Genomic DNA, 12,326 nt, shown 5'->3' with positions numbered 1-12,326 from the left:
TATACTTTTACATGTTTGCAGCATTTGCGGGTCACATTACTCATCATGTGATGATGTGCCAAGGGAAAATACTATACTCAACTCTTAAAGGAGAACCTCACATCATATCACACATTTTATTGAACTGAGCGACAATTATTTACATGATGTTACACATGTCACACATGTCACACATACACCGTATATTCATCTTCCTTTTCATTACACTATGCTAGTAATGTGTCACGCATCTTTAAACGTTCATGTACATCTGTCTTCTCATGTTTACATATACTTTTGGTTCCTCCCTATTTTCATGACGTCACTTATTGGACGCTCAATCACATTGCATGTTTACATTGTAACCGTAGCATTACAAGCACTTCAACCTAACTTATACACACATGTACAGTAATTCAGCATTGGGACACCTTGTAAACTCATTCTATAGCAACTATCCTCATTACACAAATGCATGCATATGCACACGACTATTCATTGTTGTCAACATGTCACAATAACATGCCTAATTACACATGTTACACAAAACTTTTCCCACGTCAATCTCAGCCTTTTTGCCTAATTACATGACTGACTGTTGCGTTCACAAGTGTTACATGCATTGCACATGCAACTATTTATTTGCAAGCAATGTTTCTACAAAGGTTCACGTCACATCATTGCCAAATATCATCATTCCCTGCAGAATACACACAACAAATACTTATAACAAGAACTGCACACAGCTTGCCACAGAAGTACTTTATTATGTTAATGTAACACCTTGCATTTTACTATGTCACCTGACATCATCACATACCTATTTAAAGGACGCCCATTACCTGATCATTCACAGCTACTCATTTCAAAATGTTGAGATTGTTTATGAGACGGAGGAACATTCTTTTCTATGACATGCTTGATGATGAAGAGAATCATATAGGGCAAGGGAGGGACACACCGAGGGACAGTGACAGGGACAGTCACGCGGATACGACAGGGACAGGGAGAGGGACAGGCCGAGGGACAGGTAGAGGGACAGGAGATCAGAGGAGAAGACAGAGGAGACACGTTGTGCCTCGTCCGCGTCTGTACAGGGAGAGAACACTGTTAGATGGGATGAGTGAGGAGGAGATTGTAAGTCGCTATCGTTTGAGTTCAGCAGCAATCTTATCTCTTTATCAGGAGATAAGGGGAGATTTAGATTTTTTCACAGCCAGAGGTCGTGCAGTCCCTGGGCTTGTTAAAATGCTGTGCTCATTACATTATCTTGCTTCCGCGTCATACCAGACAACTGTGGGCATAGTGGGCGGGGTCTCGCAATCTACATTCTCGCGGGCCTTGACCCAGTTTCTCTATGCACTCAATAGACGCGCTAGGAATTATATTCATTTTCCTACAGAGGCGACAGAGTGGCTGGAAGTCAGGACTGGCTTTTATAATATAGCAGGGATACCATGTGTGCTGGGTGCAATCGATTGCACACATGTTGCTTTGATTGCACCTAGTCAGAGTGAGCATGTGTACCGCAATCGTAAGCACTACCATTCACTCAATGTACAGGTGGTATGTGATGCGACGATGAGGATAATGCATGTGGTACCCAAATTCCCTGGTTCCAGTCACGATTCCTCCATCCTGAGGAACTCTTCAGTCTTCCATGCGTTCGAAGAGGGACATTTTGAACATGGTTGGCTGCTGGGTGAGTACACATTTACATGTTATAACACAAAACACATTTTTATTTAGGAATGTTGGCATTGTACAATTTGATCACTAATGTCAGCTTATGTGTGCTCCATTCATTATAGGTGACTCAGGATACGGAATTAGGCCGTGGCTCTTGACTCCGGTGCTAAACCCTCAAACTGAAGCAGAGGACAGGTACAATGCAGCCCATATATCTACAAGATCTGTTATAGAGAGGACATTTGGCCTACTCAAGACCAGATTTAGGTGTCTGGACAGAACTGGTGGGGCTCTTCTATACAAGCCTCAAAAAGTGTCTGATATTATCCTTGCCTGTTGCATTTTGCACAATGTTGCACTCAGGCACAATGTACAGTCAGACCTAGCTGAGCCTGTGGTAGACGAGCATCCCACCCATGTAGCTGCTGAAAATGAACAAACAGCCAGTGGTGGCCAGACACGCCAGAATCTCATCAATTCATTTTTTTCTTGTAAGTAAAAACATATATGTTCCAAGTTCTACTTTTATACTTACATTATGTTATCTTAACAATAATGTTTTTTTATATACCCTTCTGGTAGGACACAGATGAATATGGGTTGCACACCTTTCTTCTCTCTGCTGTGTGCACAAAGGGATGTGGCACCGGTATGTTATTGTTGCACAGGTTATATAATCCCTCTTCAATTTTACTTTAGTTGTGTGTATGTGAATACAACTGGGGTAACAAAGCACTAATATTTTAGCATTGTGTTGTTCCTTATGCTAACACAATACACATATTATGCCCATACTCATTCATGCTTCTAGTATGCTTACATACAATGTTATTGGTGCAGTGTAACATGTACATCCATATGATGTGTACACCAGCCTGATTTACATTTTGAATGTCATGAAATATACATGGTGTTGCACATTTAACACCAAATACACACTTTGCTGTGTTGTTTACGGTACTGAAGATGGCATGTCAATGTTTGCAATTTATATATTGTTCCTTTGCATTATAGGTATATCTCCAGTATGACTGATCATGGTATGTATATTTGCTGACATCTCTCATAAGATGTGCCTACCTCAATCTTCCTATAATTATTTGAAGTCAAAACCCAACATATTGGTTTTAACACAAATGTAACATACATGTACTTTCTGTATCATGTATATGCATTTAGCTACTCTTGAGCTTTCATGTGCATTGTATTAGAAAATGATTACTCACATTTCATCACATTTTATGTATGTTTCCTTATAAATTCCATTAATGTAATATAGATGTGTTTGGAGACAAGGGGATAACTGTACTTATTTGTTTACTTACGGGAGCTCATTCATCACGGATGAAATTGACTGATCATAACACTCCATGCATGAATGCCTGTAATCACAACAATGCGTACTACATCTTATATTTAGCAATGTAGGTGTTTTTTAATGCTAGGAATTAATAGTCAACATTAATTTACATTTGTGACATGTGTATGTATAAGTCACACGTGTGTGGATGTGTCCTACATGTACCAAGTGTAAAACTGTTAACAGAAAACACAATTTTGTTGCAAATGTTACTGTCATTTAGCATTTCTAATTTACCAATATGACAATGTTGGTAATATTTTTGCAATATAAATCACGTCACTTCATCATTATCATGATGATAATTATCAAGTATTCTCACAATTGTAACGTCAATCACGTGCACATTAGCATAGACACAGTTTGTAAGACAACTGTTTGTGTCTGTATCAATTTGTGTAGGATCCATGTATAACACCGACAAATGATAACACCAGCTTTATTATGGTAGCTTATATCATCATATTGACTATACTATGTATTTTTAGAACGTTTAATAAACACAGTAAACTATAGTTAGTTAGGTTAATAAAATATACACAGAAACGTACTTGATTACATGATGTTGATGTCATAATCAGAACATCATGCATTGTAGGGGACCACAACATCTGGCCAATAACATTATTTGCTACAGTCCCAAACCATTTTATCAACATACCCATGTAACAAGAGATTTTTAACAAGAAATGGCTAGTTGGTTGTAAGTGTCCTTTACATTGGGAGAAGGAGTGGCTCAGTGAGTAAAGACACACACTGGCACTGAGATTTTGAAGCAGGGGAGTCTGGTTCAATTCCCGGTGTCGGCTCCTTGTGACCTTGGGCAAGTCACTTTATCTCCCTGTGCCTCAGGCGGCAAAAAATAAATTGTAAGTTCCACGGGCCAGGGACCTCAGCCTGAAAAATGTGTCTGTAAAGCGCTGTGTACAACTAGCAGCGCTATACATGAACATGCTCATATTATAAGTATTATTATAAGTATTATTATTATTATTATTATTATTATTGTTACATAGTTTCGACAGTCATACGTTCCATTACACAATAGAATTCACAAATGTGTTAGCAGAGTGGGAATGGTTGTTATATATAAAACACACCATGCCATAAAATGATAGTAGTCATTAAAGAACACGCAATAAAAATTCATGAGGCACTATTTTGCAACATCATTATGTTAATTAAGTGCTTATGCAATATAGGCATAAGGGTATCACATTTTTAATTGTTTGTTAATAAGCGCTGCAAGCAATATAAAATTAGTTCCATATGTAGTATAGTAGTCGGTGGCTCCTCCTCACAATCATCTCATATAAAGGTAGACTCTTCTGAAATCATACATTGATTCGATTGTATCTTCCCCGACATCTCTGAAATACAGCAAACACATGATGGTCAAATATGGCACCTTACTATATATGTATCCGTGACAACGCATTACACAGCTCTATATGATTGTGTACATACACACGTCACTCACTTATATGTTAGAAGTACAAGTGTACATCAGTATGTAATGTTTCTTTAAATTTGTAGCAGGCATAACTATGTATATGATGTGAACGTTGCCTGTATACTGAAAAATGTGCACGCACATCTTAGTGTGCGCACGCACTTCAGGCTTGGCTGCACTAACTGTTAGCGCATGCGCAAAACAAAGCGTACATTGTGCGTTCAATACATCTTGAAAATACCATTAAACATAAAATCTTTATTTCAAATACAATGAATACGAAACTACATTCGTTCTAAACGAGTACATCTGTATTCTTTTTAAACAGACGTGTTTGGACAGAAAGGACGGCCGATAACACAATGCGCAAATGCAATACGTGTGACGTCATGTTAAACCAGCGTGAAACGCACGCTAACACTCCTCCCACTCAATTAACATTCGGCTAACGCCCAGTTGACGCCTACAAACACTGAGCCGCACACATGACACACTGCAGTTACCGTTACTATAACAAAACATGACAGCCAATAGGCTTTGAGGAGCGCACGTCGCTTGGGGGCGGGACTTACATCCGTAATCCTTTTTAAGGACGCCTTGGGCCATGACAAGGGTCCCACGTCATACGTGGTGGACCCGCTTTTAAATGTTGCATGATAACAAAACAGGTATGTGTTAGAGTTATGTTAAAATGTTGCTAATATGGTTAAAGGGATAGGAAAGTACGTATATTTATTCCGTCAGCAATGTGTACTACTCTTTCAGGTTATACTATATTGTATTCGGCAACAATTTCTTTGTGATCGCTACATGTTATGCAGTCTGCAATGTTACGCTGTATCCACGCATTGAAAGTGAAAATGGTGGTTAAAAAAAAAAAAAAAAAAAACATTTAAACGCACAGTCAACGCATAACGGTTGTTATATTTACCATTCTTCTAGAATTAACTCTTCGTCTGGCTGCAACTGGTCGCTCCAGAAATGCAAGGCATTTTCATCCACGCTTGACCCACCCGCTGAATCCAGTATGACACACATCTCCTCCATGAAGCGCTCATAGGAATCGCCACTGCTTTCTTCAAACAATTGGTCGGGAGGTAGGTTCATTTCTTCGGGTTCCCATTCCAATGCATTTTCAGCTGAAAGGCTTGGTACATAATCATAGTACTTTTGTTCTTGTACAATGTGGGTTTCAGGAATGGAGGGTGCAGATATTGCAGCAGGTATCGATTCACACGGAACAGTAGTAGCGGATCCATTGCTATTGGCATTAGGAATAAATATGCCTTTCACAACAATATATGTGCCCTCTTTCAGGGTAAAATGCTTTTCCTTTGCAATCTTCCAGAAACCATAGGTGTGTTCTAGCTTATCCTGCACACGTTCAAAAAAGTCATTAGTTGATAAAGTGAATCTTATTGATGAATTAAAATTCCGCGCATGCCTACGGTCTTGGTAATAAGGATATTTTGCTCGAATCAAATCATAGATTTGGCGTGTGCTCGCTTTGTGTCCGCGACTGTTCAAAATTGCTTCTGAAACCATGTACTTATAACCTAAGAGGGGATTCATATTGTTAACGAATTCATCAGCCATGTCAGAGTAGCACAAAAGATGTGTGCAGTTCTGTGTTCTTTGCTCATCAAAATGATTCTGCTCAATGGCTAACAAATTCCTGTGTTTCGTTTTCAAGGTCAACAAAAGTAACTACTTTTACTCCTTATTTCAAACGCCAATTGGATGTGTCCTTTTAATTGGTTTAACTTTTGTGGTTAGTGATAGGCGAATGTGGGAAAAACATGTATCATTTTTTTATCTCGTTTGTGAAAACATTCCTACACTTTTATTTCAGTAACATTGAGTTTTCTTGAAAAATAACAAAGAGCACTGTGTGAAAATAGTGCTTAGACAGCCATATCAGTAAATACACACACCTGCAAAATGAAATGTTTTTTTCCCACATACATTTCTGTGTGTATTTGAAAGTCTGGTTAACTACCTGTCTGCATAAATTTAAATACGTGTGTATATATATATATATATATATAAATATATCTCTCTCATAAATATAAATATATATATAAAGTGTATATTGTACTATATGTATAGTGTGTGTGTGTGTGTGTGTGTGTGTGTGTGTGTGTGTGTGTGTGTGTGTGTGTGTATATATATGTATATATATATATATATATATATATATATATATATATATATATATATATATATATATATTTATATTTTTATATATATATAGTTATTTTTTTTATATTGCAGGAGTACACACAACATATTGATGGCAGTAAGTAGGCCTTGTATGAAACCTATTTAAATGGTGATAAACATGAGTGAATTAAGTAATAAACATTTGTTTGCACCCAATAATGTTAGAGGCTCACACTTAGTATAGTTGTCAAACATTAGGCCTGTATTATTAAAATAGTGTGTTTTCACAAGGAAGCATGAAGTGTATGTTTTTTGTAAATACATCTATACCAGTTTAGATAGTACTATATATACACACACACACACACACACACACACACACACACACACACACACACACACACACACACACACACACACACACACACACACACACACACACACACACACACACACACACAGTGTGTGTCTGTGTGTGTGTGTGTGTGTGTGCATATATCAATACATACTACATATATATTAGTATCAATTCAGAGATGTTCTTGAAACAAGAACACATAAATGATTAAAGGACAACATTACAATGGCCACCAAAGGTAAGTAATATTTAACACAAAATCCTGCTGTACACGTACAAGAAAGATGTTTGCAGTTAAATAGGTGCTTTTATAATTGCATGAAAATAATATGCACATGCAATGATTACATCAATTAACACACCCAAATGCAATGTTTTGCTGCAAAGTCAATGGCAGCTTCTCTAAACTTAGCAACTGGCTCCTGGTGGACCATTACTGAACAGACGATTAATACATCAATATTTATAACACTATTCATTAATTAGGAGTGTTAACATTTCCAAAACTTCACGTGTACAAGAACATACTTGAAAGTTTGGAAACAACACAGTCTTCAGCATACATACAATAGTAATTAGATAATCTGAAGTCAACAAAACAAGGCCAAAGACATATTTTGTGAATTATAAAATTTATTTATATTTTTCCTTTTGCGAGCGAGTAACAGGCCTGCTTGTTGTCTCTTGAATTTTCCTTTTTTTTTTGCCACCAACTTTAGCCACAACAGAGCCACTTTGAGTGGCCTCTGGCACTTCACGGGCAGGGCTTGTGGCCAGTGACTCACCTACAGGGCTTTTGGGCAGTGATTCACCTACAGGGCTTTTGGGCAGTGATTCACCTACAGGGCTTTTGGGCAGCGATTCACCTACAGGGCTTTTGGGCAGTGACTCACCTACAGGGCTTTTGGGTAGTGACTGTTCACGGACAGGGCTTGTGCCCACTGACACATGTGAGCAAGTTGGTAGACACTGCACAAGTGATGGTTGGTCTGTTTCATGTGTGTCTTTTGTTGTTTTTGACCAAAAACTGGTCAGTAGTAACTGCTTGTGTTTTCTTTTTGTGGCCTCCTTTGTAGGTGTCAGCTGCTGAATTTGTACAGATGGCAGCGGTAGGATGTCGACAGGAACCTGCACAGCAATGTCTGCTACTTGACCGGTAACATTCGGGCCTGGTGAATGAAGATCAGATGAATGTGGTGAAAACTGCCCAGCATGTAAGGATCCTGCCTGTGACGTGTTGATGTTGAATTGTGGTACATTAGTCATTCTCCAGTAATTAGCTTGTGTTTGCTGAACAACTAATGCTTCGAATGAGGTGTTGATTTTTTGCAACTGTTTAGGCACTTCAATGAAGACTCTGTGGAGATGTGCCAATTGTGAAACTGTTTCTTCCTGCAGTGCAATCATCCTTTCCAGCACTGTCATCAGGTCAGAATGGCGACGATTTTCTGCTTCCACAATTTTTCCCTCAGAAGCTACAATTGCATCATATGTGGTATTTGCTGGACGATTTGGCGGTAAAACAGTTTCAATTGGAACCTCTTCATGGTCACTTGCTTGTATTTGTGTGTCTATGGCGGCGGCGGCATCATCATCATCATCATAATCCTCTTCATCATGTTCTACAAATAAATGTACACATTATTAAATGGCATGTTAATCTCTGCTGTGTTACTATGTAATTCTACTGTGTCATAAGTAACAACTAACATGTTTCCATACGTTTTATAACCTCACATTAAAAACTACCTTGACTTAAGAATAATGTTTGGACTCAGTATGAAATATGAGTGAATGAAAACTTGCTGTAAACTCACAACTCCTACATGATAGTTAACATCACTAACACAATACATGTTGCCTTACACTTCATTTTCACTGACACTAAGTAATCCTATTTAAAGAAGATGTGCAAAACAAATAATGAACATGACAACATAACATATAGAAGAGCACATATTATATGGCCACCAACTGATACACTCACCTTCTAGGTGTGTTGAGCTGGCTGACCCAGGTGAAGACACTTGTTCAGTCTCAGGTGACACATGTCCTTCAGGGGCAACTATATATAACAATAACATAAGTTTTACATTTACATGTGTAAATATTGAACAAACAGTTATTGTATGTTCTGTATTTATGAGTACCTAACAGCATCATTTCCTTAACCCAAAATGTGTGTGTGAAAGTGAACATAAATAGTTGTAATAACAATGTACATGCCTGCGTACTTAGAACTTTTGAGTTCCCTAACATAAAACATACTATGTTTCTGCAGTAATGCGTGAGGATAAATAGATTAAATTTGTACATAAAAATCATATGTTGTGTAGTGATATCAGTATCATAATGTACATAACTATCATGAGATGACCATTCACAATGGTTATCATGAAGGTGGTCATATTGCAAAAAGTGTTGTTTTTGGTAGAGGATATGTGTGGTACATTAATATAAGATGTGGCACACCTGAATGTGGCTGTCACTCAACAAGACAAGACATGCAGTGTGTGATAATGTGTCGTTGATAGTAGTTCAACTATAGATATGAGTGAACTAATGTGTGACGTACGCTTTGATAAGTAATGAGTTGTTGGGGCATTTAGTAGCTAAAGTGAAGCTTTCAAATGAGTGTGATTAACTTCAGTTGTGCTAGTCAGGTTGTAAGAACGGTATTCCCTTCCCCAAAAAGCCTAATCAGCCACACCTTTCAATTACTTGAAACAGGTGAAAATGGTGTGAACTAAGTTGACCCTAAAATGAGGCTGTAATTAGTGTGTGTGCTGAACCCCACCCCCTCTGTTGAAGTGTATGCTGTGATGAGATATTAATTGCAGCTGCTTTAACACAATGGTAGATGAGCTAAATAGTCGTGTGCAGTTTTTAAGTTATGAAAACAATGACATAACATATGATACGTGTGCCTCATTATGCTGTCTGTATATGACTTAAAGCAAAAATGGACCTTTTCATAAACAACTATAGATGTGTTAGTGCAAGTGATGTTTGTAGGCCGTTGCATGCAATATATTTGATGCATGCTTAAAATAGGCAGTAATGTCATGTTTGTCGGAGTAAAATAAATAAAATACACAATAATATTATACATATTTATGTTCTATACCTGTAGCTAGTAATAATTTCTCATTAACATGTGTTACACATGTGTACTACCCTGTTGTTCCCCATCTTCGGCCACCATCAATTGCTTCCACTGCAGCAATGCATTTTGGGAATTCACATGTAAATGAGCACACAATGGCACGTGCTATATTAGTTACTGCTTTTAGTAGGACTACAACATATATGTCTATTTTGAGATATATATATATACAGAATCAGACATATACATATATAGATGCAGGTATGCTTATATTGTGAAGACAGTATAAAAAGCAGTGTAAATATGCAAAATAACTGTAAGCAACGACACGCCTACTACATTAATATTTCTCACCTGGTGGAAATTGTGAGGGATAAATTCCTATATCACGGTCACCAGGTAAGCCTTCCACGACGACGTTAAGTAATTTTGCCCGAAGCAGCTCCTCCAATGGACTTAATATGAGACGTTGTGGTGTCGGGCCACCTCCAGTGCCAGTAGCATGCACGCGTTGGTGTTGTATTTTCTTTTTCAATTTGGACCAAATATCATCAAATCTCTTGTGACAATTCCGCTTGTCCCTCACATGATTCCCACACGCATTGACACCAATGACTATTGTGTCCCACATTTCTTTTCTGCTTGCTGAACTTGTCCGCCCTTGAAAAACATATAAAATATATGAGGTAAATGAATAATAATAGAAGCACCAGTTTCCTACACTGCTAGCTGTTCCAAGAGATAGCAAACATGCTGTTTTAGGTGTAATATGTGAAGCACATGAGCATTCACTACTAAACCTATACATGTAAGCAAGGTTGCATTCATATTGTATGCAGTTATGGCAAATTGACCGCCTGTGATTAGTTGTCCTTGTAAGGCATGATAAAAAGCTGTGTTTCCAGACTAATTAACATAGAAAGATATTCTGAACCCATATTTGCATATGAACAAAACTCAGATGACCTAGGATCACATGTATTTGAATAATAAACGTAAAGGTACACTTACCTAGTAAATGTCCATATATACTGTCATAGTGCTCCAGAATGCCAGTGACAAGAGCTGTATTTTCCTGGTCATTGAAGCGAGGATTACGTGGCTTCTCCACACATTTCTTCCGAGCAGGTTTAGGGTCAGAGCTTGGCTGGTGCTGACTGGACTCTCCTTCTTCCAATGGAAGAGACTCCAAAAGCTGCCCACCAGCAAGCACGCCACCACCATCCACCCCATCAGCAACTGCGCCACCAGCAGCACTCACAGCACCAGCACTCCCACTCCTAGCACCAGCACTCCCACTCCTAGCACCAGCACTCCCACTCCCAGCAACAGCACTCCCACTCCCAGCAACAACACTCCCACTCCCAGCAACAGCACTCCCACTCACAGCAACAGCACTCCCACTCCCAGCAACAGCACTCCCACTCCCAGCAACAACACTCCCACTCCCAGCAACAGCACTCCCACTCCCAGCAACACCACTCGGTGCACCAGCAACATCACTCCCCTGAACAGTACGTTCACTCTGACGCGTACTCGCATGAGTAGCACTCCCACTCCCACCAGCATCACTCTTCCCACGCTTTGCGGGCATACTTCCAGCACTCACAAAAAACAGACAATAAATGTACAGCCAATCACACGAAACACTTCCACATATAAAACAAGACAAAGATGTAAACAAAACAACAATGGACAAAGCTCACCCAATGCACAACAAGTCTCTCCGTCAATATGCAAATGTTCAATCAGCCAGCTCTGTGCATCTCTCTCTCTCTCACTCCCAACAACACAGAGAATGATTAGCAGTACACGTTGCCTTTAAATATGGCGCGCAATCCAATACATGCTTGTTTCGCCTGATTCAGCAAGATTTGTGATTGGGCAACCTATCAGCACCCCGCCACGCACGCCGATACACCTGTGTGTGATCGGCTAATCATCGTGAGAGTGGGCGGATTTGTTTTCGGGTTGATTTTGAATGTATTCGGCACTTACTGCATACGGAGAGGAAAAATCGCCATTAACATGACTAATCGGTAAGCTTGCCGATTTCACTTGATCGACGCTTACTGCATGAGGCCCTTAGAATCTAAAGATTAAGAAAATCATGATGCTTACCACTCTGAACAAGTTACTAGCATTATACTGTGTGATTTAAACTTATATAGGATTCTGGGACGATTGCTGCATTAATTTAATTATATTGTATGACAGT

The 12,326-nt window shown here is 38.9% G+C and overlaps 1 long non-coding RNA gene across 2 annotated transcripts; it reads left to right on the top strand.

Moving 5' to 3' along the window:
• Nucleotides 1–5,109: 5,109 nt before the first annotated feature.
• Nucleotides 5,110–8,733, top strand: LOC142488694 (uncharacterized). 2 transcript variants are annotated; one of them, XR_012799588.1, is made up of 4 exons: nucleotides 5,110–5,578; nucleotides 6,756–6,780; nucleotides 8,079–8,216; nucleotides 8,343–8,733. It is a non-coding gene; the product is annotated as an uncharacterized LOC142488694 (long non-coding RNA). The 2 variants fall into 2 exon arrangements; XR_012799587.1 differs by lacking the exon at nucleotides 6,756–6,780.
• The last annotated feature ends 3,593 nt before the right edge of the window (nucleotides 8,734–12,326 follow it).

Source organism: Ascaphus truei, chromosome 2, assembly GCF_040206685.1.
Source record: "Ascaphus truei isolate aAscTru1 chromosome 2, aAscTru1.hap1, whole genome shotgun sequence".
NCBI lineage: Eukaryota > Metazoa > Chordata > Amphibia > Anura > Ascaphidae > Ascaphus > Ascaphus truei.
The sequence above is the reverse complement of the archived record's forward strand: the minus strand, read 5'-3'. Positions and strand labels throughout refer to the sequence as shown.